The sequence below is a fragment of the Magnolia sinica genome, chromosome 12 (assembly GCF_029962835.1).
Source record: "Magnolia sinica isolate HGM2019 chromosome 12, MsV1, whole genome shotgun sequence".
NCBI classification, from domain to species: domain Eukaryota; kingdom Viridiplantae; phylum Streptophyta; class Magnoliopsida; order Magnoliales; family Magnoliaceae; genus Magnolia; species Magnolia sinica.
This window is the reverse complement of record NC_080584.1, coordinates 4,850,145-4,877,832: the sequence shown is the minus strand read 5'-3', so window position 1 is coordinate 4,877,832 and position 27,688 is coordinate 4,850,145. Positions and strand designations below refer to the sequence as shown.

The following is a 27,688-nucleotide window of genomic DNA, read 5'->3' as shown; positions in this document are numbered from 1 at the left end:
TTTTGAAAGCCGTACGATATGCCCAAAGAGCATCATTCAACCGTTGCGACCAATCCTTACGATTGGGGCGAACCGTTTTCTCTAAAATTTGTTTAATCTCCCGATTTGACACCTCAACTTGACCACTTGTTTGTGGATGATATGGCGTTACAACTTTATGAGTGATGGAATATTTCTTCATAAAAGATTCAAACGGTTTGTTGCAAAAATGAGTACCCCCATCACTTATAATTGCTCGAGGAGTGCCAAAACGAGAAAAGATATTTTCTTTTAAGAAACGGATCACAACTCTATGATCATTCGTTTTACATAGCACTGCTTCAATCCACTTAGAGACATAGTTAACGGCCACAAGGATATACACATAACCAAATGACGGGGGAAATGGACCCATGAAGTCAATACCCCAAACATCAAATATTTCAACAATGAGAATATTGGTAAGTGACATCATGTTCCTGTGAGAAATATTACCCGTACGTTGGCATCTATCACATGTTGAGCAAAAGGCATGGGTGTCTCGAAATAGTGTAGGCCAATAAAATCCACTTTGTAAGACTTTCGCAGCTGTTTTCTTTGAACCAAAATGACCACCACATGCATGATCATGACAAAAGGAGATTATACTATGAAACTCACTCTCAGGCACACATCTCCTAATAATCTGATCAGGACAAATTTTGAATAAGTATGGGTCATCCCAAAAGAAATGTTTGACCTCAGCAAGAAATTTGGATTTATCTTGTTTAGTCCAATGAGAAGGAAGTTGACCTGTAACAAGATAGTTTACAATGTCCGCATACCAAGGTAATTGAGAAATAGTTAGAAGTTGTTCATCAGGGAAAGACTCATTCATTGGCAAAGGATCCACTATGGACTCTAAGACAAGTCTAGACAAATGGTCGGCTACCACATTTTTGGAACCCTTTTTATCCCGAATTTCAATATCGAATTCTTGTAGCAAGAGAATCCACCAAATCAATCGAGGTTTAGCGTCTTTTTTAGAAAGAAGATATTTCAATGTTGCATGATCTGAGAACACTATAACCTTTGATCCTATGAGATACGACCTGAATTTGTCTAGAGCAAATACCACCGCCAACAATTCTTTTTCAGTGGTAGAGTAGTTGAGCTATGCATCATTTAGAGTCCTACTAGTATAATAAATGACATGAGGCATTTTGTTCAATCTTTGTCATAGGACGGCTCCAACAGCATAATCAGCAGCATCACACATAAGCTCAAAAGGTAAACTCCAATCAGGTGGTTGGATGATTGGAGCAGAAGTCAGTAAATGCTTTAACTTATCAAAAACTTGCTGACACTCATCATTAAGGACAAAAGCAACATCTTTAGCTAGTAAATTGCATAAGGGTCGAGAAATTTTGCTAAAATCCTTAATGAATCTCCTGTAGAATCCTGCATGCCCTAAGAATGATCTAATCTCCTTAACCGTTCTGGGTGGAGGAAGACTAGAAATTAAATCAATCTTGGCTTTATCAACTTCAATGCCTTTACTTGAAATAACATGCCCAAGTACAATCCCTTTTTGAACCATAAAATGACACTTTTCCCAATTCAATACCAGGTTCATTTTTTCACATCTTTCCAAGACAAGAGATAGATGATATAAACATTCATCAAATGAAGAGCCGAAAATTGAAAAATCATCCATGAAAATCTCAAGAAAACGCTCAACCATGTCTGAAAAAATACTCATCATGCATCGTTGGAAGGTCGCAGGTGCATTACACAATCCAAATGGCATACGCCGATAGGCATATGTGCCAAAAGGACATGTAAATGTGGTTTTCTCTTGATCCTCGGGAGCAATGGGAATCTGATTATACTCGGAATAACCATCCAGGAAACAATAATAGTTGTGCCCTGCCAATCTCTCTAGCATCTGATCTATGAAAGGAAGAGGAAAGTGATCCTTCCTTGTGACCAGGTTCAGTTTACGGTAATCGATACAAACTCTCTAACCCGTAGTCATGCGCGTTGGTACTAACTCATTATCCTCATTCTTTTTCACCGTAATCCCAAACTTTTTAGGAACAACTTGAACTGGACTGACCCATGTGCTATCTGAAATGGGGTAAATGATACCAACATCTAACAATTTTAGCACCTCAGCCCGAACGACCTCTTTCATGTTAGGGTTAAGCCTCCTTTGCATTTCACACGATGTTTTTACATTTTCTTCATGATGAATACGATGCATACACACCGTGGGGCTTATTCCCTTTATGTCCGCTATTGTCCACCCAATAGCCGCCTTATGTTCTCTAAGAACATTAAGCAACTTACCATCCTGTTCTTTATCAAGGTTAGCAGCTATGATGACAGGCAGGGTTTCAAAAGGTCCTAAAAATACATACTTGAGAGTTTCAGGTAATTGTTTAAAGTCGACTTCGGGTGGTTTCTCAATAGACGGGACCAGTTTAGACTCAGAAGGTGGAAGAGGTTCCACTCTAGTTTTCCATTTTGTTGTATTCATTTCTAGATTAGAGTCAAGCAATGCATTGACTTCTTGGATGGAACTTTCTATGTCAAAATCTCTGCCAAAATGTGTTAAACAAGTCTCAAGAGCATCATCGGAAGATTCAAGGAAAGAGTCATGCACTAGACTCTCAATCATGTTCACTTCAAATATATCATCCGAGTCTGACATTTGTTGTCCAGCATTGAAAACATTGAGTTTAATCTTCATGTTACCAAAAGATAGCTTCATAACTCCGTTCCTGCAATTTATGATTGCATTGGATGTGGCCAAGAATGGACGTCCTAAGATAACCGGGATTTGACTTGTAGGATTCTGGACAGGCTGAGTATCTAGAACGATGAAATCCACTGGAAAATAAAACTTATCAACTTGGATTAGCACATCTTCAATAATACCATGGGGCACCTTGATAGATCTATCAGCTAGTTGTAATATTATTTTAGTTGGTTTCAGCTCACCAAGTCCTAGCTGCTCATAGACCGAATATGGTAACAAATTAACACTGGCCCCTAAATCAAGCAATGCTTTCTGAACCTTATGCTCTCCTATGACACAAGAAATGGTAGGAGCTCCTGGATCCCTAAATTTAGGAGGGGTGTTGTGTTGAATCATGGAGTTGAGTTGCTCTGCAAGGAAGACCTTCTTATGAACATTCATCTTACGCTTTTGAGTGAATAAATCTTTAAGAAACTTAGCGTAAGCAAGAACTTGCTTGATAGCATCAAGCAACGGAATGTTGATTTGCACTTGCTTAAACATGTCCAATATCTCATTAAAGTTGTTTCCTTTCTTAACCGGTGCCAGACGTTGAGGAAAAGGTGCTTTAGGCACATAAGATGGCACATGAGTGGTTCCTGGAGAGTCAGAGTGTTGTTGGACTTTGGATGCACTAGTATGTCTCTCCATTTCATTTTGATCTTCTGCATTGGACTTTGATTCTTCCCTAGGCATCTCTACTTTGTTCTCGATCTGTTTACCGGACCTAAGGGTAATGATTGATTTGGCTTGCTCATGATATTGTTCTTGGTTTGAATTAGAGCCAATCTCATACTGTCCTTTTGGATTTACCACAGGTTGACTAGGGAACTTGCCCTTCTCTCTCTCACTCAATGTGACAGCAAGTTGACCCAACTGTACTTCCAGCTTAGCAATGGATTGTGCATTTGCATGTAAACTCTGCTGGTTAGCTAGTAAAGTATGTTGGGTGTCTTTTTGAAATTGAAGTGAACTCTGCATAAAAAGATTGAGTGTATCCTCAAGAGATGGTTTCCTAGATTGTGGAGGTACTTGTTGATACTGTGAGAACTGCTGAGGTTGTTGACTGCCAACTTGGGAGTAAGGTTGCATAAGAGGATTTCCAGATGGTCCTCCTTGTTGTGGTCCTTTTATCCAAGAGAAATTTGGATGTCTAGCCCACCCTAGTTGTAGGTGTCTGAGTAAGGATCATTCCCAGGTCTCCGAAAGGTGTTCATAGCATGTACTTGTTCAGAGAGAAATTCTAAAAATGCTGAACTAGATGGACAAGACTGTGTGGGATGGGCGAGACTAGAACAAATGGCGCATGACTCGACTTGAGTTGTTTGTGGAGGTCCATTGTTTAACATTAAAGCATCCACCTTCTTTGTCAGGCTATCAATTTTGGCATAAAGATCTGGCGTGACTCCTACCTCATATATACCCCCTTTCTTCAGTGGTTGAGGACTTCTTTCACCTCTATTTAAATAGTCCCATTGCTGGGAGTTTTCACACAAGGTTTCAAAGAAATTCCAAGCTTCGACATCACTTTTGGTCATGAATGACCCTCCACTGGTGGCGTCAACCATGCGACAGTTTTGGGGTGTCAGACCATCACAGAAGTATTGAACCTGTTGCCACTTTTCAAAACCATGGTGTGGACATTTAAGAAGTAAATCCTTCCATCTTTCCCAACATTCATGAAAGTGCTCACCCTCTTTTTGTGTGAAATTTGTAATTTCTCTACGGAGAGCATTAGTTTTGTGAACCGGGAAGAACTTGTTTAAGAACTTCTTAGACAGTTGGTCCCATGTAGTGATAGACCCAACTCCTAGAGAATTCAACCATGCTTTCGCCTTATCCTTCAAAGAAAAAGGAAAGAGGCGCAAACGGATCGAATCGTCTGAAAAGTTTTGGAACTTAAAGGTGGAGCAAATGTCTAAGAATTCTTTCACATGATGATATGGATCCTCCTTATCTGAACCATAAAAGGAGGGCAACAATTGTATGACCCCAGGTTTAAGTTCAAAGTGTGCTGCCGTGGTGGCAGGCAACACTATACATGAAGACGCATTGAATTGGACAGGAGCTGAATAATCTCTAAGAGCTTTAGTTCCATTCTCTTCTGCCATTTCAAATAGGATGTTTCTAAATCTTCTACGAAAGGTTCTTTCTATTTCAGGATCAAAAGGTGCTAGTTCTATGTTCAGATATCTACGTCCTAGCATAAACTATGTTATCAATATAAGAAAGAAAACTAAACTAAGATGCAACCTAAGATGAATAAGATTAAAAGAAAAAGTTATGAATTCCTAAAAACAAGAGAAAGCTATGTAAACGAGAATTGGAAGGAAGAACCCGGAAAAGGAGATGATGAATGTCTGAAGATTTGAGAGCTCCTCCTTTCGAAGACAATCTTATTTAGCAGCTTCCTTCCTCAATTCCCAATTAGTAGTTTATGTCAGGTCCCTACAAAACAGGAAATAGGTTAGTTTCTAAAAAAAAGAATTTAACCTAAAGTTAGTAAAAAACTTAAGACTATGAATTATGATAAGAGAGAATCCTAAATCCAATTGGACCGAAACAGTCCCCGGCAACGGCGCCAAAAACTTGATGTTTTATTTAAATCAACCTGATTTAAATGATTTTAAACTTGCAAGTATACGAATCACATGTAAATATGGTACATATTACGAGATCGTTCCCACGAGGACTGGTCGTCACAATTCAAAATTAAAGACTCTTCTTAACTAATCCAACAAATATTTGCGATAGTAATTAAGTAAACTAAACAAAAATCAATGGAAAAATAACCGAAATTAATGAGAAAAATTCAATCAAGGAGAAGACTAGGACTTTCGAATCCACCTCTAATTATCATAAACCTTGTTTTACCTGTTGATTCACCCTAATTCAGATTGATATCAAAAATAAATAAAGCGCACTCTATGTCCTTGGTCGGGCACACAGAATGTATACTTCCTTAAAGCATATGGATCACGTCTTTCCATCCATGGTCAGGCATGGAGAGATGTAGATTCTTGTTTCTTCCTCTATAGGAACCTATTCATGGTCAGACACAAGCACCTAAAATAATATTCCAAACAACATCCATAACTAGACTTTGGTTGAGCTGTTAGAATGGAGGAGTACGGATATTCCAGTCAAGTACCCTAGAGAAAGAAACAAATCAATCAAGTTAAGATTAAATCAACAAACAAGGATCATTCAAGTTGGAGGCTTCATCTCAGCCCTAGCTAAGGAATTTAGCTACTCATGGAATCAATTAGGAAGATGGAAAAATAAGATTTAAAAAAAGAAAAACTTCATTCTCTCCCTTCTTCCACGCTCTCCTCCAAGCTTCCTTGAATCTGATGTCTTCGCTCTCTTCCCTCTCCCTGGCTCTCTCCCAAAACGAGCTTTCCCTTCTCTTTCTTATAGCAATCTAGGCGGTGGAGAGACGTGCTGGACTACGTACAAAGAGTCGATGGAGAGTTCTTTACGCACCAGCGTGCGTAACTTCTTTACGCAGCCAAGTTTCAGACGCAAAACCACACATCTTTGCTTGCTCAGTTACCAAATAAATATCGTCCCTTAGGACGTTTTCGAGTTGTCTACATGATGGACGGATTGGATTGATCATACGAGCCGTAGAGGTGGGCCACAACCGCTGCAAAAGTCGGACAGCGTCCGGCGTGCGAAAACAGGGCATGCGGACTTGTTCCGCTGTGATGCAGGTGGGACCCATTCTCCCATTATTTTGGGAAATCCAATCCGTCCATTGGATGGAGGACGAGATTTCTGTCAGGAATACATAATTCTTACCTTCTTTTGATGAGGCCCACCCGTTATCTTTCTCTGCCGTTCAACCTGCTTTTGAACAGTTAGATTTCCATAAGCGCTCTCTTTTGAAATTCGGTCACCTACAATTTGGCAATAGGGATACTGGAATTCTGGTGGACGGCTTGGATTGTCCGTTTGGGCAATGTATGGGGCCCACAACAGCAGCCGATGATGGTGCTGTGCGAACGCTGTAACGGCAATTGCCGTTTTCGCTGAAGACAGTCGGTCAAACCAACTTTGACGGGTTTGAGTCGTCCGGTGCGGTGCGGCTACACATGTTCTCAATGCACACGCCACACATGCGGGGTCCACTACAATGTTTCCTTCAAAATCTAATCCGACCATCTGTTTTGTCTCCTCATATAATGGGTTGAGACCAAATTTGATGCATATCCAGAGACCAGGTGGGCCCCACTTAAGGAATTAAAGGACTGATCTGGCCATTGGGCCACTTCCCTAGATATGAAATGGTTGACATTTTATGTGTACGGTTTATTTATGCCCCCCATCCCATGTATGAAGTTTCGAGTCAATCGGATGGCGAAAACCATGTGATCTTGCATTCTGGACCATTTTCGGGCCTTTTTAATATGAACGGCTTAATTCCTCTGAACCCTGGCGTTTAAATTCTTCAGTCTTAGTTCTCTGGAGTGTGTCCCTTGCTCTGGTGACTTCGGAGTGTTAAATCCATGCTTGTAGTACTCTTTTTCCATCAACGCTCCTGATTTCATCCTGCAACAAAAATATAATTAAAATACTCCGTTAAGCATTATCATATACGTAAAATCAGGTAATAATTGGGGTCTGATATGTAATATTCGACCCTCATCAGTAGCCGCGAGCAAGATCGCTCGGGTCTGCTCCTGCAGCAAGGGCGATAACTCAAGAGGAAGTGTGATAGGTTGTTAAAGAAGCCGTCAGGACAGAAAGAGAATGCGAAAATATCTAATGATTCAGATATCAAACACCGTATCTAAGAGAGGTGGAAGATATTCCTTTTTCGGGTAATTTCAAGCATCCCAAATTTTCAAAATTTTAATGGAGACAGATCACCGGAGGAGCATCTGATGCATTTCATCACCAGCATAGGAAATTTCTCTACAGTGCAGCAATATTGCCTCGGCTGTTCGGGTCTTCTCAAACAGGTAAAGCGTTTAGGTGATACTTCAGTTTAACACTAGGATCGAAGTGGACTTGGGAGCAGATGCAGGATGCCTTCATGTTAAACTTCGTTTCGTTAGAACGTGACATCAGTATCACAGAATTAGCCTCAGTACGACAGAGAGAATGGGAGCCCATAGAGAAATTCATAGACAGGTGGAAGACATTAGGAGTTTCTTGCAGACAGTTGCCGGAAGAGAAAGAGTAGGTGAAGATGTGCTTGAACTCTATGGAGATAGGAATCGCATTCAGTCTCACCAATGCCAATATCAAAACTTTCCATTACCTAGCGACAAAATCTCACGCTTTGGAATTAATGACTAGGAAAATGCCGGCATTTCACTATGAAATAGCTAGAAGGGGACCCAATAGGTTGATTACAAATGTAGTCGATCATGAAAAGAAAAGTCATGACACAAGGGAAATAAGAGGAAAGAAGACTGAAATGAAAGAAGAGAGTCAAGTCATCTCAGAGGCAGATTCGGTGATAAAAGGCCTAGCTCGCTTAACTCTCATGAGGGGTTTGCATTCGAAAAGGAAGATATAGTCCCTATGATGAATCAATTGTTGAAGGCTCGTACGATAGAAGTACCCCCACCCAAATGCCCTAAAGAAGCAGTAAAAACAAGGGAAAGAGACTTCTATCATTATCATCGTCTGATAGGACACCTGATAGAAAATTGTTTTACACTAAAATGCATAATACAAAGAATGATAAACAGATGCAAGATAATAATTAGAAAATAAAAGGAGAGAGATGCAAAAGCGATGGTGAATGTATTAACTGCTCGAGAAGAGACTCATGCAAGAGCAGGGAAGGATCATCGTAAGATGACAGGTAAAGCTATAGTAATAACACTACGATCAGGAAAGAGGGTGACGAGTCCCCTGAGATAGAAAGCTGAAACAGCAAAAGCAGAGGTTACCAAGAATTATTTTGGCAATGATAAGACAGAGAATTTAGATGAATGCTCAAATGAGTGTTGGAATTTCTTCTCAAAATTGTTAGAAAATATGGAAATAGAAGCTCAAGAAGGCTATGAGATTGGAGCAGATATTACTGAAATTGAAGGGCTGCTAAAATCAAACAGAATAGAGAAATCCTGTGTGGGATTTTTGGGTTTTCCTTCCTTTCTTTTTCTTTTTTTTTTTTTTTTTCATTTTTCTTTCCTTTTCAAAGGTTTTTATACGAGGGAGATTGACCGTACTGACCTTGATGTATGGTCAAATTCCCTAAAGAGATTCAACCTTTCAAATATTCCATAGGTGGCCTTCTGACACGCCTTTGAAAATTACTCGGACCAAAATGCCCTTGTCCTTGTTTCAATAGTCGTACAGTTTTTTAGGGATTAAGAAGTTATGTCGTATTTAATGCCAAGAAAGTGATGTGTACGGAACCCCTTTTTGCGCATGGGCAAGGACCAAACTCGTGGGGCCCATATTGATGTATATGTATAATCCATGCCGCCCATCCTTTTTGTCGTGTCATTTTAGGGCTAGGGTCGAGATATCATCCTGATCCAGAACTCGTGTGGGTCACATAATAGAAAATAATGGTGACAATAGAACCCACTATTGAAACTTTTCAAGCTCACTGTGATATTTATTAGAAGTGGACACTGCCTAAGTTAGGACTTTTTGAGCCCACGGCGAGCTAGCCGACAAGGTGGACGGAACGAATCACCCCATTGTAGACCTTAGGTTATTGTACCAATAACTATCCTTTCATTTGGTAGTAAAAGAAGTGAACATGTAACAACCGCGACCCATTTAACATGAGAACCACGACCCATATAACATGATAACTACGACCCCACAACCCATGACAACCACGACCCATATAACATGAAGGAAATTGACCGCGAAGTGAATGTAATTGACCACGAAGTGAAGAAAATTCACCGCGAAGTGAAAGAAATTCACCATGAAGTGAATGGAATTGACCGCGAACTAATTGAAATTGACCACGAAGTGAATGAAATTCACCACGAAAGCTTCCTAATACTAATGCTACATTATTGAATGAGCTCAATAGCCATCTCTGCTCTCCTATTATATTTGAACCTTCTTACATTTCAATTATGATAAAGTATTTGATGTTATTACTAGTATCTAAGTTCTCAAGCACTCTCTTCATCTTTGTTTGGCCCTCCCATGGATGGAGCACACCCTAAGATCAAATCCATTGGTGATCCTAGCTACTGATTGGAGGACTTTTAAGCTTTTCAAATGGTCAGAAAAAGGTCCAACCAACTGTACATTAGATAAGCAAAAATGTCCAATTAGCCGCTACTATCATTCAACTGATGCAACTTTTGGTATATGGGGCATCAATGATTGGACCCCACAGACAAACATTCCAGGTCTGTAGCTAGATGTAGCACTTAGCATTGGCTCCTCTCCCTTCGATTATTAAAAAACCATCCACCAAGGCACAATGATAAACAAGGCAAGTTATGTGGGGCTTTGGCTTTTATAATTTGTTTTGGATTGGAGCATAGTCTTAAATCCTAGACTTGTTTAGTAAATGGATGGTGCCTGGGTTGCCAGCATAGTTCTAAAATTGGTTGACTCAACTTGAAACTCAGCTGAGTCAACTCAATTCAAATTTTGAGGCAAGACACTGAGAAAGATAAACTTGATCCCGACTCATATGAATTAGGCCGAATAACTCAATGGAGCAACTTTTTAAATAAAAAATAGGGTGTAGTAGGAATGGAATTTCATTTAATCCCATGGAATTGCATTTGGTCCCATGTAGGATTTCCATGGATTTTGAAATCCAGTACACATGTGGGCCCCACATTGATGCATGCAAATATCCATGTGGTCCATCTATATACACCGTTTACACATGACATTCTAGTTATATATGTGTATGAGTGAATGAAATCCATTTTGAATTTGATCTGTTGATCACAATTCCATGATCCACCAAACATGATTTTGCTTAATTCAGTGTTTTCGGGTAGAAAAATTTTCATCCCAAACATGGGATTGGATGACTACAATACCATGGAATTTCCATACATACAATTATTGTGCAATAATGATGTTAATCCCTTTTATAATATAATTTAATACCATTCAATTCCACGGACCAAACACGCGCCCATAGGGTGATCCCCACTGCCAGCAGGACAGTTGGCAGCGACACTACCACCCGCTGGACAGAATACCATGGCACTACCACTGGACCGGCAGTGGGACAGGCGCATAAGGTAGGAACGATTGGTTGGTGACGGTCCATTGTGTATTAAGTCTTGAGACGATAAATAAGATAGATCTAACTATCAACTGGACCACACTGTAGAAAGCAGTACCGCAGCACTACAGCCGGAATGACGAAAAATAAGACAGATCTAACCATCAAGTGGACCACATTGTAAAAAGCAGTACCGCGGCAAAAGCAGTACTGCGGCACTACCACCGGACCGGCAGTGGTACCGGCGCATAGAGTAGGAAGCGGATTGGTTGGTGACGTCAGCAAGTTCTGTGGGTCTTATCATGAGGTATATGTTATATCCAAACTGTCCATCGCATATTAAGGCTTGAGACGAAAATTAAGATAAATTTAACTATCAAGTGGACCACACTGTAAAAAGCAATGGAGGATTGAAGGTCTACCATTGAAACCCTTGTGGGGTCACAGAAGTTTTGGATCTGATATTTGTTTTTCCTCTTCATCCTGGTCTTTGTGACCTTATGAATAGATTGGATGGAAAATTAACGATATGGTGGGTCCTACAAAATTTTTAACGGTGAAAATCAATATCCCTACTGCGATCTATGGATATGATTTTTATTTTTTATTTTTTTTTATAATGCTCTAAAACCATCTCGAAATATGGATGAACATTGTGGATATAATAAATACATACCTGTAGGCGCATTCATACAACTCGGAGCTCGGCTTCGCACACCAGCCAATCCGCTTCCGAGAGAATTGGCATGGCTATTTTGGTCCGCTAAAAGTGCGCCGTACATCAGGGGATTAGTTTGGTTTGATAAGTTTGGACGGGTGTGGAAGTATGTGGCTTAAAAGTGAGGACTACTGTAGGAAGAAACTCTTTGTTTGCATATGTTGTGAAAGTCAAGATCTCCGGCATGTGTTGCCCTAGTGGGGCCCACATGGTGAGATGATCCAGTGATTAGAGCTGTTCGTATTCTTGATCATGCGCTAAAGAATCTATATTCCAATGGTTACACTCCTGTGCTGATCCTAGCCTTTAATCTAATCTACACAATTGAAAGCTTTCAATATTCTGAATCCATCTAAAAGTATTGATGGTCGGCTTACTTACTTTTTCCTTCTTCTTCTTCTTCTTCTTTCTTCTTTTTTTTTTTTTAACACAAAATATTCATTCCATGGATAAGATTCTACAAGTCAGCTAGCATTCAGACTAACCCAGGAAAAAAGGTCCTGGGTGGAGCCTATCATAATAAAGAACAAAAGACTAAACCAAAAAGCCCAGCCTGGCTCGCTAAAAAGCTCTCCAGCTCATGAAAAACTCTCCAAGAGGATTGCCTGAGGGCACCTAGGCTAACTTTCTCAAGGAAAACGAACCCTCTAATATGAAGAGGGAGGTCCGAAAATTGGCGGACGAGGAAGGAGACTTGACGATCACTTCCCATATGGGCCATTTCATCTGCCGGTGCATTCCCTTCCTTCAAAACGTGTACAAAATTCACCTGCCCTCTAAGTTTTAGTTTTTCAATCCCGGACAAATGATGATCGGCTTACTTTTCTTTCAACATTCTGTATAGAATAGCACGCACAATACGGATGGTTGAGATCATTGGAAACTCTCACCACGTGGCACAGCATACACGTAACATGTAGCAGTTGTATCATTACTTTTGGAGAGTAGGGGTGCGATTGAGAAGATATGCAGCAGCTAGCTGTGAATGCAACTTCTGCGTTCATAGTGCAGTGGTAGAGTAGGATGAATTGTAGATGATCTCCGAAAGATACTTCTAATGGAATGGAATAACGCGTTGTTTAACAATGGAATGGAATAACGCGTTGTTTAACTATTCAACTGAAGAAACTATGATTTGGAGAATTCTCAAGGGAACAAGATTTCTTATTTTATCATGTCCAACTCTAGGTGTTCTTTTATCCGTAGAGTACATTGAATGTACAAAAATGGCTCGTATTAACAGTTACTCTGGCATTTCGGTCATGGACACGAGTAGCCAAAGTGTCTACAAAGCTATTATTGTCTCTTGGGAGGATGATCTCCCATCAAATTGAGAAATCAAAACCTCAAATCGAGCATTTCTTGATATAGAAACAATTTACGTGACAAACAAGTAAAGAAACCTTAGAATAATCTGAATGGACATGAGTACTCGATGAATTAAATGATTTATAAGATTAATAATTCACCTAAGATACTTTGACCAAGAGGTTGTACTGTACATTCGGGCCCTCGGTTTACTAAAATGAGGCCCATTATTCAAGAATCCAAAATGTTGATATGATGGAAATCACGGTAGATGGCCCATTCACGGATGCCCGAGATTGAAAGATCCTATCCTTACACAAGATTTAGCCTCTTTTTTTAATCTTTTTGGAAGTGGTCCTAACCAGGCTTAATGGTAGACAGTATATATGTTTCAACCAACTCGCGGCCCTTATTGCGGGGCCCACCTTAATGTATGTATCTAGAATACATGCCATCCATCCTTTTTCCCCATATCATCTTAAGGCATGAGATCAAAAATAAAGAAGACCTAAATTTTACATGGACCATACCAAAGAAAACATATTAATTGGTGATTAACCACTAAAAACTTCTTATATGCCACAGAAGTTTTGGATCAAACTAATAATTATTTTTGTTACTGTCATCCAGGTTTACATGAACTTATGATCAGTAAGTTAGATAGCAAATAAACATTACAGTGGAATTTAGAAAGAAAAATTAATAGTGGGATGCTCAATCACCACTGTTTCTATAATATGGTCCACCAAAGATTTGTATATGCTTCATTTTCAGGCTCATTCCCTGAAATGACCTAGAAAAATGGATGGAGAGCATAAATATAAAATATATACATCAAGGTTGGCTCTACGTAAGGACCACACTGTATTGGGTGGGGCCAGGGTGGATGTTTCAACACTAAGGTTATGGGTTCAAGTGCCCATGTGATGTGTCTATGTAAAATAAATAAATAAATAAAAGGGCTCAAGGCTGATAGGCAATTGTAATTAAACCAAAGAACTGGTCAAACAAGGCCCAGAAACAGCAAGGGAGAGGAAACATAAGGATTTATAACCAAAGCATAACGGGCGTTCCCATCTACATATACGACTCTCTTGTCCTTTTCTCTTGTATCTTCTTTGGTAGGTAGAATCAGATTTTGAATTTGATCCTTCACCAAACAATCTATTTAATTTCATTAAATCTGATGAGTTGGAAAGGCAAGCTTGATTACAAACAACCCAAACCTGATTGACCCAACCCAAGTTTGGGTTGGGCTGGGTCTAGTTCCCGTGGTTCTTGGGTTGGACCCAGATGGGAAAAGACCAACCCAATTTAAATTTGGGATGGGTTTAGATTAGTAAATTCTGGTTAGACTGGAAATAGCTGTATTTCAGTCTAGTTAGACCGACCATAGATGATCATTTTGGTTTGCGACAGGTTGAGTTCCCATGGTCCTTGGGGTGGGAACCAGATTGGAAAAGGCCAACCCAATTTAAATTTGGGATGGATTTTGATGCAGGGAAGGACGTGAAGAGGTCGATCACCGTCTTCCTCGATCAATAAACACCTTAAATTCATAAGAGAAAATTTTTTAATACACGAGAGATATAATATTTTCTAGAAATTTTATTGAGATAGATTGGTAGATAGATTGAATATGAAGAAAAATTTTTAAAATTAAAAAAGTGAGTTTAACATTCTTAAATAACCCTAAAATATAATTAAAAGAGTCCTAATCAAATAAGAAAACAAATTATGAAGATCATGTAAATTTCTATCGTCTGTCGACCTATCGAGTTGAATTGTCGAAATCGCTTAAAAACGTCCATATACTAAAATTAAAAATTTTGTGAATTTTGACCTATTGACCCAATTGGTCGACCTGTTGAATATGATCTTTGACCTGTCAAACAGGGCCTTCGACCTGTCGACCCATCAAAACTGGCAGAAAATGTCTAGCAACCAATCTAGAATTTCTGGCAGAATTTTGACATGTTGACTCGATCGAACTATGTTGAATTTTGTCGAATTCTTCTTGAGCTTCTTCCGGTCAATGTGTGTTAGGAACATGCTTGATCCACCTCCTACATCAAACCCCTCCACTTGAAAAAAGATCGTCCTTAAGTTTAGTTCACAATACGTGTTTAACTTCCTTGAGTCTTTCAATGGACTTGTTTCATGATACTTATACTAGTTTACTACATTGAAAGTCCTTGAGATCTCCATATCCTTTAAAAGATTAAGAACGAAGACATTATCAATATTGATTTTCTTCATAATCGGAGTAAGACCTATTTTCTTATTCACCGATTTGTTATACAATACAGTTAGAAACTTTTCCTAGTGCAAGTGAACTGGCACATTATCATATACTTGAAACACCTTCTGGCACCAATATTTGTTAGCATCTTCTTTGTACTTGACGTTACACTCATGCGCTAGCATAGCATATGTACTCATGCTCTCCTTGACTTGACTCTTATGGATTAGTTCCTTGGCTTGTGCCTGTAAGATCTCGCATTAATTCTTTCAGATAATATATACAATTAGGTAGACTTGCTATTGGGACAAGATCAATGTGGTTTTGTATATTTCGCATAGGAGGTAACTCCTTAGAAAGTTCATCGGGCACAATTACCTTGAACTCGTATAAAACTGGTTTCAAATCCTCTAGGATGTTCACGGACTCCACATATTTTTTCTTTTCAACTAATGCATCTACATCCCCTGTCTCCTTAGAGTGTTTGATGAAATCATGTTCAGTTATGAGAGATTGTCCCTCCACTTTTGAAGTCTTAGGTTGGTTCTCCGTTTCCACGAGGGCCATACGTACGCCACTAATGAATTCGGCGACCTGGTCACCGACAAACAATGGGACTTCTCTACATAACCCATCACCGATCGGTCACTCTTGCGATAATTTTAGTATTGTTGGAACAATACCTAATAGTAACCACGAAGGAGGAATCGTGCACACAAAAATTGTTATATCCACGGCCACTTACAGATTGGCACTTTTATGTATCTCATTCGTGCAAGCTGAAGTTGCTCCCACCAAGTTAAAGTTCTCACGTTCAATTTGTAAGACACAAGTTTAACTTTCTTCTCTTCAGCGATGTCCATGTAGTTGAAGAAACCTTCGACTTCAAGCAACTAATTGATAAAGTCTTTGATGTGGAGTTGGTTGTTGAAGTTAGAAAAATTGACTTTCATCATAAATTCTCGATCCGGTCGATCTACCCAATTATCACATCGTCCAGGATATTAGAGGATCATGTCATCAATCTCTTCATCATTGGATCCCACATCGTCAGGTGTGATTCTACGATTAACCATCGGCATCATCCTATGATCAATAAGATCATGAATTCCAGGGCCTATCGGAGGAAGATCATCGCCACGAACACGAAGTTACCCTGAGGCCTTCGTCATGTGATTGATTGAAGCCTTTATCCCTTGCATAACTTGATGATAATCTCGTTGCATTGCTTTGAAAGTCACCGCAATTAAAGAACAATTCCCCAGAACACCATCTATGGGATTGTGTCTGACCCATCATTAAAAGCCATCGATCTAAAGAAAAACCTCACTCTGATACCAACTGACATAGGTAATGATGTGATGAGATGGATCAACGTCTTCCTCGATCGATAAACACCTTGAATCCACAAAGCCCTCTTGAATCCACATGAGAAAATTCTTGAATTCATGAGATATAAAATTTCTACAATTTTCTAGAAATTTTATTGATAGATGGATTTATTGACTAATTGATTTTGAAAAAAATAGTTTAACATCATTAAATAACCCTATAACTGATGTAGAGCGGGTCGCAGACAGTTACATGGCCAAGATGGATTAGAAAAGGCCCGGTCGACGACAGAAGTGATCCAGACCATCGAACCTTAAATCGGGCGTATCTTGCAATCCGGAATGAGTTATCGGACGTAAAATATATGATTTTGGGGTAGAACGAGCTACTGAAGCCAACCAACCCGCAGCCCGGAATTGCGAAAAACCCCTGGATTGACTGTCGTTTCCCTGTTTAAATTTCGTTTTTACTATAAATAGTAAGTTTTAGTTTGATTATAACTCTTCATCCGTCGGGCTTTAGGAGTTGCGCCCAATGTGAAAAGAGCTTAGAATAATTAGGAGAACGGTTTGGTGAAGCCAAATAGGACACTTACTATTTTTGGCCGAAAACCTTGCGCACTAGTAGACATCACGACCGTCTATAAATAATAAGTTTACTATTTATAGTAAGTCGCGGATTCTAGGAGTTTGAGTTGTAGTTTGATTCTGATTTCTTTCCCATTGCTTAGTACCCCTATTTAAAGGGTTGTGAATTCGTTTTTATTCATCAATTAATTAATTTCGAATTTCTTAGATTTTATTTCTATTTTCTGTTTTCTTTTCCTTGTGGATTTGAGAAGTCTCTGTGAGGAGTCCAAAGAAGCTCCGTGGATTCAGAGTAGTTATCCTCATCACGTTCATTCTTGCATCAATTGGTATCAGAGCGAGGTTTCCCCTCGGGCCGATAACAAACAATGAAGGTATGAGTCAAAATCCTGTGGACGGTGATCCAGGGATTCGTAATCTTTCGGAAAGAATGAAAGCTTTTCACCGGGAGAGTCAGTTGACCATGCAAGGGCTGCAGGCAACTCTCGACCGTCTTGCGGATGCGCTACTCCCGCCCCGAGCCCTAGGCGGTGCTCCACCACCTTTGGTTGCTCCCCCACCCATGGTGGCTCCACCACCCATGGTTGTTGTACGACGCAATCCCGATTTTCGTAGAGCACTACCAGTGGCAAACCGTAGGGCTACACCAGATGATTCAAGTTCTAGCGACGAGGACCTTAATGAGGGTTTTGCTCGACGACCAATCCATGGAGGTGATCATCTAGATCGTGCTGAAAGAGACTATCGAGGTAAGGCTGAACTTCCTAGTTTTAACAGTTTATTACGTATAGAAGATTTTCTCGATTGGCTAGCCGAAGTGGAGAGATATTTTGATTACATGGACGTGTCAGATCATAAAAGGGTAAAATTGGTAGCATTTAAATTAAAATCTGGTGCTTATGCATGGTGGGAACAATTACAACTCTCACGAGCCCGCCAGAACAAGGCGCCCATCTCATCATGGCCACGGATGAGACGTCTTCTTCGATCTCGATTTCTCCCTAGTGATTATGAGCAGATATTATTCCAGCAATATCAAAATTGTAGACAAGAAAATCGAACAGTCACAAATTACACTGAAGAATTTCAACGGCTGGCTACACGAAACGATCTGTCAGAATCTGAGTCACAGAAGGTGGCACGATTTATAGGTGGGTTGCGACTGACAATTCAGGACCGAGTTCAGATGTACCCAGTCGGGACTGTGGATGAAGCAGTTCAATTGGCGGGTAGGGCAGAAACACAACTTGCAAGAGCTCCTACTCGTCCATATCCTTCAACTCGACCCCCCATGACGGGTCCCACACAGGATCCAGTGCTGCTACGAGGAAAAGACCCAGTACCTCAACTTCCTACAACCGCAAACCGTGATACGGGGAGCGGCTCATCCAGACCTCAACGTGTAGCACCCACAACAACAAGTCCGAGTAGAATTCCAAATCCTTATGCTCGGCCAAGGTCGAACAATTGTTACCGCTGTGGCCAACCAGGCCACTTATCAAACACTTGTCCTCAACGTCCCGCAGCATACTTGACTATAAACGAAGGGGGCACTGAAGATGAGGCCGTAGAAGAAGACCATCGCTTTGATGAATATGAACAAATCACTTAAGAAATAGCAGGTGGCGATGAAATGACGGGCGAGGATCGTGGCGAATTTTTAGTTGTGAGGCGATTACTGTATGTCCCACGAAAGGAATTACATTCACAATGACATAATATATTTCGTACTCGGTGCACCGTCAACGGAAAGGTCTGTGATGTGATCATAAACAGTGGTAGTAGCGAGAATATCATATCGAGAGTGATGATGGACAAGTTGCAGCTACCAACGATGAAACATCCTTCCCCGTACTCTATCGGCTGGATAAAAAAGGTGAATGAGACTAAGGTAACTGAACAATGTACTATCTCGTTTTCAATTGGCAAAAATTATAAGGATCAAATACTTTGTGACGTGGTCGATATGGAAGCTTATCATATATTACTCGGTCGACCCTGGCAGTCGGATCGTGATGCGACTCATAGGGGATGAGATAATGTTTACATATTCGTCAAGGATAGTCGAAAAATAATCCTTGCCCCTATGGCACCAGAGAACCACCCTGAAGCCTCTAAAGTGGAGGGGAGTTTCCTCTTGACCATTCGGGATTTTATGGAGGAATCCAAAGAAACCGGTGAGGTACACGCTGTAGTGGTGAAGGGCGAGGAAGAGGAACCCTCAAACATCCCTCCAAGTTTAAGACTGTTGCTAAACGAATTCAAAGAAGTCTGGCCTGAGGATTTACCTGATGAATTACCCCCCACGAGGAACATCCAACATCACATAGACCTCGTCCCTGGGGCTAGCCTGCCCAACCGCCCTCATTATCGGATGAGTCCGAAGGAGTGCGAGATACTTCAGGGGCAAGTGAAGGAATTGATCCGTAAGGGTCTCCTGAGAGAGAGCATGAGCCCATGTGTCGTACCAGCATTATTAACGCCAAAAAAAAGATGGAAGCCGGTGCATGTGTGTCGACAGTCGGGCAATCAACAAAATTACCATCAAATATCGGTTCCCAATACCACGGTTGGACGACATGCTCGATATGTTAGAAGGGGCTAAGGTGTTCTCTAAACTAGATCTAAGGAGCAGGTACCATCATATTCGTATTCGACCCGGTGATGAGTGAAAAACGACATTCAAGACTAAGGGTTGTATGAGTGGCTGGTCATGCTCTTCGGCTTATCGAACGCACCAAGTACTTTTATGCGTTTGATGAATCAAGTTCTAAAACCGTTCACTGGCTGATTTGTGGTAGTATATTTTGATGACATATTGATATATAGCTAGGATGAGGCGGAGCACAAGAAACATCTCAGGCAGGTGTTGCAGGTCATACAAATTAACAAGTTGTATCTCAACTTGAAGAAGTGTAGTTTTTTAACTGACAGCCTGTTGTTTCTAAGATTTGTTGTAACGTCCACAGGCATTCATGTGGACAATGAAAAGGTGCGAGCTATTAGGGAATGGCCGATCCCGACAAATATTCATGAGGTGAAGAGTTTTCACGGGTTGGCGACTTTCTATCGTCGATTTGTGCGAGATTTTAGCACCATAGTTGCGCCTATAACAGATTGCATGAAAAAAGGACCGTTCTAGTGGACCGATAAAGCTGATAAGAGCTTTCATGAGATCAAGCATCATTTGTCTACAACACCGGTTTTGGTGCTTCCTAATTTTGACAAATTGTTTGAGGTTGAGTGTGACGTTTCGTACGTCAAAATTAGAGGAGTATTATCACAGGAAGGCAGGCCGGTAGCCTTCTACAGCGAGAAGCTCAGCGAAGCCCGAAAGAAGTGGTCGACTTATGAGCTTGAGTTGTACGCAGTTGTTCAGGCGATGCGACATTGACGGCATTATCTGATTCCAAGAGAGTTTGTTTTATACACTGACCATCAAGCATTAAAGTTTATTAATAGTCAGACTAACGTGAATCGTGTGCATGCTAGATGGGTTACATTTTTACAGGAATTCATGTTCGTTCTGAAGCACAAGTCAGGGCAGCAGAACAAGGTGGCTGATGCACTTAGCCGTTGTGCATCACTACTTATTACGATGAGCAACGAGGTGGTCGGCTTCAACTGTCTCAAGGAGCTATATGCCGAGGATGAGGACTTCAAAGATTCTTGGATGAAGTGCCAAGAAGGTCACCCTAGTGACCTTCATATACAGGACGATTTTCTCTTCAAAGGGAATCGATTGTGCATCCCTCAAAGTTCTCTGAGGGAGCAGATTATTTAGGAGCTACATGGAGGTGGCCTCGGTGGACACCTGGGGCGAGACAAGACACGAGCTCTTGTGGAAGAGCGGTATTACTGGCCGTAATTAGTACGCGATGTGGGAAAAGCCGTACAACATTGCCATATTTTTCAGACCTCCAAGGAGCAATCTCAGAATACGGGCCTCTACACCCCATTACCTGTGCCTAACGGTCCTTGGGAGGATTTATCAATGGACTTCGTGCTTGGTCTCCCACGAACACAACGCGGCATGGATTCGGTGTTCGTGGTGGTAGATCGTTTCTCCAAGATGGCGCACTTTATCCTATACAAGAAGACCCTCGATGCAACACACGTGGCGAATTTATTTTTCAGGGAGGTCGTACGGCTACACAGGGTCCCCAAGACCATTACTTCCGATCGTGACACGAAGTTCATTAGCCACTTTTGGCGGACTTTATGGAATCGATTCGATACACGACTTCAATTCAGCATTACTTACCACCCACAAACTGATGGGCAGACTGAAGTTGTGAATCGCACGTTGAAAAATCTCCTTCGCTGTATTTCAGGAGAAAAACTGAAGCAGTGGGATTTGGCTTTGTCTCAAGCAGAGTTTGCATTCAACAATATGGTGAACCGCTCGACAGGGAGATCATCGTTCCAGATTATCTACGGACGAGTGTCTCGCCACACACTTGACTTGGTCCCTCTGCCCAAGTACTCAGGCACGAGCATTGCAGCAGAACATATAGCAGACAAGATCATGGGCATCCATGCAGAAGTGCAGACCAAGCTTCATGCCTCGAACGAGAAGTATAAGGAACAAGCAAATAAGCATCGGCGACAAAAAGTGCTCGAGCTGGGCGACCGCGTTATGGTCCATCTGCGCAAAGAGAGATTTTCGACCGGGACGTACAACAAGTTGAAAAATAAGAAGATTGGACCGGTACCAATCATCCGAAAGATCAATGACAACGCTTATGTTGTTGATCTTCCAGATGACATGGCAATCTCACAGATTTTCCATGTCGCGGACCTGACCGAGTATTATGAACCAGAGCATGTCGAGAACTCGAGGACGAGTTCTTTTGAAGTGGAGGAGACTGATGTAAAGCGGGTCGCGGACAGTTACATGGCCAAGATGGATCAGAAAAGGCCCGGTCGACGACAGAAGTGATCCAGACCATCGAACCTTAAATCGGGCGTATCTTGCAATCTGGAATGAGTTATCGGACGTAAAATATATGATTTTGGGGTAGAACGAGCTACTGAAGCCAACCAACCCCGCTACGCCGGGTTGCACAGCCCGAAATTACAAAAACCCCTGGATCAACTGTCGTTTCCCTGTTTTAATTTCGTTTTTACTATAAATAGTAAGTTTTAGTTTGATTATAACTCTTCATCCGTCGGGCTTTAGGAGTTGCGCCCAACGTGAAAAGAGCTTAGAATAATTAGGAGAATGGTTTGGTGAAGCCAAATAGGACACTTACTATTTTTGGCCGAAAACCTTGCGCACTAGTAGACATCATGACCGTCTATAAATAGTAAGTTTACTATTTATAGTAAGTCGCGGATTCTAGGAGTTTGAGTTGTAGTTTGATTCTGATTTCTTTCCCATTGCTTGGTACCCATATTTAAAGGGTTGTGAACTCGTTTTTATTCATCAATTAATCAATTTCGAATTTCTTAGAATTTATTTCTATTTTCTGCTTTCTTTTCCTCGTGGATTCGAGAAGTCTTTGTGAGGAGTCCAGAGAAGCTCCGTGGATTCGGAGTAGTTATCCTCATCACGTTCATCCCTGCGTCAATAATGTAATCATAAGAGTTCGAATCAAATAAGAAAATAAATTCTAAAAATCATGTAAATTTCCACCATCTATCGACCTGTCGAAATGGGTCAAAAACGTCCAGAGACTAAAACTAAAAATTCTATGAATTTTGACCTATCAACTCGATTGGTTGACCTATCAAACATGGCCTTCAACCTTTTGACCAAATCTGTCGACCAGTTGAACATGGCCTTCGACCTGTCGGCCTGTCGGCATAGCAAAAATTATCCAGTAACCAAGCTGGAATTTCTGGCAGAATTTCGACATGTCAACTCGATCGGTCGATCAATTGGACTATGATGAATTTTGTTAAATTCTCCTTGGGCCTCTTCCGGTCCATATGTGTTAAGAACGTACTTGATCCACGTCCTACGTCAGACCCATCCACTTAAAAAAACCTCGTCCTCAAGTTTAGTTCATGATACATTTTCAACTTCCTCGAGTTCTTCAACGGACTAGGTTCATGATACTTAAATTGGTATGCTACATTGAAAGTCCTTAAGATCTCCATGTCCCCTAGAAAATTAAGAATAAAGGCGTTATCATTGATTTTCTTAAGGATTAGAAGATGGCCTGGCTTTTTATTCACCAACTTGCTATACATCACAATCGAAAACTTTTCCTTGCGCAAGTGAACTAGCATATTATTATACACTTGAAATACCTTTTGGCACTAAATTTTGTTAGCATCTTCCTTATACTTGACGTTAGACTCCTGCACTAACGCAACACATGTGTTCATGCTCTCCTTGACTTGACCCTTATGGATTAGTTCCTCCGCTTGTGCCTGCAAGAACTCGCATTCTTTCTGATATATAATGTGTGCAATTAGGCATACTTGCTCCTAGGACAATATCAATGGGGTTTTATATATCTTGAATAAGAGATAACTCCTTAGGAATTTTATTGGGCACAATTGTCTAGAACTCCTGTAACATTAGTTTCAAATCCTCTAGGATGTTCACGGGCTCCACATATTTTTTTCTTTTCAACTAATGCATGTACATCTCTCGTCTTCTCAGATTGTTTTACGAAATCCCGTTAGGTTATAAGAGATTGTTCCTCCACTTTAGAAGTCTTGGGTTGGTTTCCCATTTTGAAAATTTTTTAGTACATAAATCATTTGAAGTTTGGTTCACAATATCAATAGCTTGGATCCATGAATTGTTTACGCCCGATCTATCAAAACTAGCTTTAGTAAATAAGATGCCACCACATGTCAACATATTCGTATAGAAGTCAAAAAATATATTCACAGGGTGCAAGGAGAAGATTACGAGGAATGAAGAACATTCCTGTCAAAAGTGCGTGTTACACAAAAAATATTATAGCACTTGAAGATGTATAAATGACCGAGATCTAAAAGGCAATTATTCTCCCAATGACACTTGATTAGAAGATATAAGCTACACCAAAAGTGTCAAAAAAAGCATGTATAATATTTTAATAAAAAGTTATCTCAAAAGGCAAAAACCCATTAAAGCGACAAATCTGCCAAAAATATTATTAAGAAAAAAATAAAAGAATAGTAATAAAATATTATAAACAATAGATAATAATAAAATAAAAAAAATATTAAAGAAACAAAAATCCTATATTATTAAAAAACAATAGCCAAAATAAAAAGATCCATGTTAAAACTTTATTTACACCAGAATATTCCGTAGTGGTAAAGACCTATCATGCATGCATGGGCAATAATTAAGAAAAGAAACCACTTCTTCTAGTCACTATCATGCATAGATCAAGTGGTAGACTGACTGACGATACCTCATTTCAACACTGAGGACGGCTAACACTGGAGTGTGCAATGACAGTGGGGTGTGTACTAGCAAGCTAACTCAAAATAATAATAATAATCCCTATCATGCATGCAACGGCGATAACAACAGAACAAGGCATCCACACCCAAATCCCTAGAAAGTGCTAGATTGAGTGAAAGATACCTCGTTTCGACACTGAGATCGGGCATCGATCCCTAGTGGGGGTGACTAACGGTGAAGTCTGAACTGACAGTGTTGTGCACTAACGAGCTAACAAAAAAATAAAAATAAAATAAAAAGAACAAGCATCTCCCATGCTCTCGATGTGTACCTTACCGCTATGATACCCGTACTGAAATGGATTGGCTGGTGTACCACACACCACCGACCTCGCTGGTGTGTTGACGCCACCAAATTCTGTGGGTCCCGTCCATATTGCGGGCTAGTTGTAATGGTTGAGACGAAAACACGTGCCCTCCTCTCCTATACATGAGCGAGATATTTCCCCGGTCATCAGGTGGGCCACACTATAACTATATGTATATTACATGGCCTGAAACCTAGGTGGGGCACACTTACACTTTAAAAGTGGAGAGTCGGTAGTTTTATTTTTTGATTAACCGTCCCTTTTCTTGCAGGAATGTTCAGGCCGCCAAGATCTTTGAGCCACAGCACATATGGTCGGCCCCATTACCAGATGAACGGCCCGGATCACATGGAGGACTGTGGGGCCAGCCATGATGGGTTTGTTTTATCAACACCACACATTCATTTTTTAAGGTACATGCCCAAAGCTGACCGTGCACATGAAAACTTGGAAGGTATCTGCAAGGTGGACCATTGATGTTGACATATTTAAAATGGCTTTGACCATGTACATGAAACTTGGAAAGCATCTGCAAGGGGGACCATTGGTGTTGACATATTTAAAATGAAAAGGGCATCTGATGCCTCATAAATGAATTTTAGTCAAGGCCACGTGATGTAAGAGAGTGGGCCAAGATGGTGCGGCCCTTACCATGATACCTACCTTGATGTATATATACTATGTATCCACACCATCCATCCATTTTTCTAGATCATTTTAGGGTCTTAACCAAAAATCAATGCAGATCCAACAATCAGGTGGACCACATGTTAGAAACAGTGGTGAGTGATCATTTATAGACCATAACAATTTTGGATCAAGCTGATTTTTTTATTTTTGACTTCATCCAAGATTATGTGACCTTTTATCAATAGATTGGATGGTAAATAAACACTACAAAAAATTAAGATGCAGCCTAAGAAGTTTTTAATAATAGAACAGTCCATCACCACTATTTCTTATGGTCCACCTGATAATTGGATCTGCTTCATTTTTAGGATGAAACCCTAAAATGATCAATAAAAACAGATGGACAGCATGGATACATAATACATACATCAAGGTGGGCCCCACGGTAAGGGCCGCACCGTCTAGGGTGAGTCCGGGGTCGCCTAATCCGTTCTCGTGATGTTCTCACACTATCAATCACATCCGTCGTATGCCTTACCTTCTTTTTCTTTTTTTTCCTTTTTTTTCTTTTTTCTTTTTTTTTTTTACACTTCACTATTAGCCACCCCCACTAGGGAATCAATACAAAGGTTCATATATGTTACCATCTAAAACGTAAGCGAGCCACAGCAAAGGAAATGATCGATTTGAGAAAAAACACATTGTACTTCATAGGATCACACCCAAATCGTATGACAGCCAGAATTTTAATCTAACCGTTCATTTGGGCATGGATGAAAGGGAAGCAGATTGGCTGCTCACACTAGCTATATAGCTGCTGTAATGATGTGAGGCTCGTATCCTAGCCCATACTGTTCCGTAAGCTTTCGCGGTTCTCCTGGTAAAATTTTGGCGACTCGCGATCTGTAATCGGCGGTTGCGCGAGACCTTGAGTCATATCATGTATTCCAGAGTAGGCTCGACCTGAGACTTATACCTAACCGATCGCGCCGTCTTCACGATTTTGGCGATACCCAGGCCAGGAGATGTGGCCCCACGTTCAGTTCAAGGAAAAAGTCACGCATTTGTAAACCCAAGAGAATTTTCCATCAATCACTTCACATGTCAAGTACAAGCAGCCCAAAGTCAACTCTCTCCCTCTCCACACATACCTAGTCAAGTACACCCATCACTCCCCATCACTCCATCACTCACTCACACCCATCTCTCTCTCCTTACATCACTCTCCATCTCTCTCATCTCTCTCTTCACTCTCAAGCAACTAAGGGAGAGTGGACGTCCATGGCTTCCAAGGAGAGAAGAGATAGTGTGGCCCACCTTCCTACCTCCCATCTCCACCATCCAAGTTTCATCTCAACCCTTAAAACATGTTCCATTAGACCTTTAGCATGCATTGGCAGAAGAAGGAAGAAGAGATCAAAGGTGGGTGATTTTTGTGTGAATTTTGATGATTAGAGGGCCCACATATGGTGGGACCCATCTTGATATATGCATAGTATAGGGAGGGCCCATAGTGGCGGGGTCCCTCCCCTTCACTCTCTCTCTCTCTCTCTCTCTCTCTCTCTCTCTCTCTCTCTCTCTCTCTCTCTCTCTCCCCTTCCTTGTTGATGTGGCCCACCTATTTTGTGCATGTATGATTCAGATCGTCCAGCCATTGGGCCACCCCCGTTACCTGATCTGGATGTAGGGGAATCACAAATATCAGCTTGATCCCTGCTCGAGTGGGCCACCACGTGGACCCACCATATTGTATGTATTTTATTAATGTCATCCATCTGTTTTATCCAGGCCGTCCAGCGGGCCTGTACAATGAGAAAACAAAAATATCTGCTTGATCCAAAACTGTTGGTGGGTCCCACGCATGTGGGCCCACCTCGTGCATGCATTGTATCTGGGCCGTCCATCTACTGGACGGCCAGTAGCACCTAGCTGCTTTAACGTCAGCAAGTTCTATGGGTCTGACCTGGGGTACGTGTGATCATCCACACCGTCCGTCCACTTGAACTGGACGTGGGACCCCACCTCTGACGAGTTCAATCCACACCGTCCGTCTGTTTTGAAAGGGGATGTGGGGCCCACCTTGGTGATGTGCTGAGTGCAGCACGTGGACCTCCATGATGGATGTTTTCCATCCAAACCGTCCATCATCTGGATGGTACTGGGCCAGCAACCCTCACACCAGCATATAACTGATGTAT

General features: G+C 41.0%; 1 non-coding gene across 1 annotated transcript; it reads left to right on the top strand.

The window, feature by feature from the left end:
* The first annotated feature begins 4,387 nt into the window (after positions 1-4,387).
* Positions 4,388-4,494, top strand: LOC131222220 (small nucleolar RNA R71). The gene has a single exon (XR_009159928.1). It is a non-coding gene; the product is annotated as a small nucleolar RNA R71 (small nucleolar RNA).
* Positions 4,495-27,688: the final 23,194 nt, after the last annotated feature.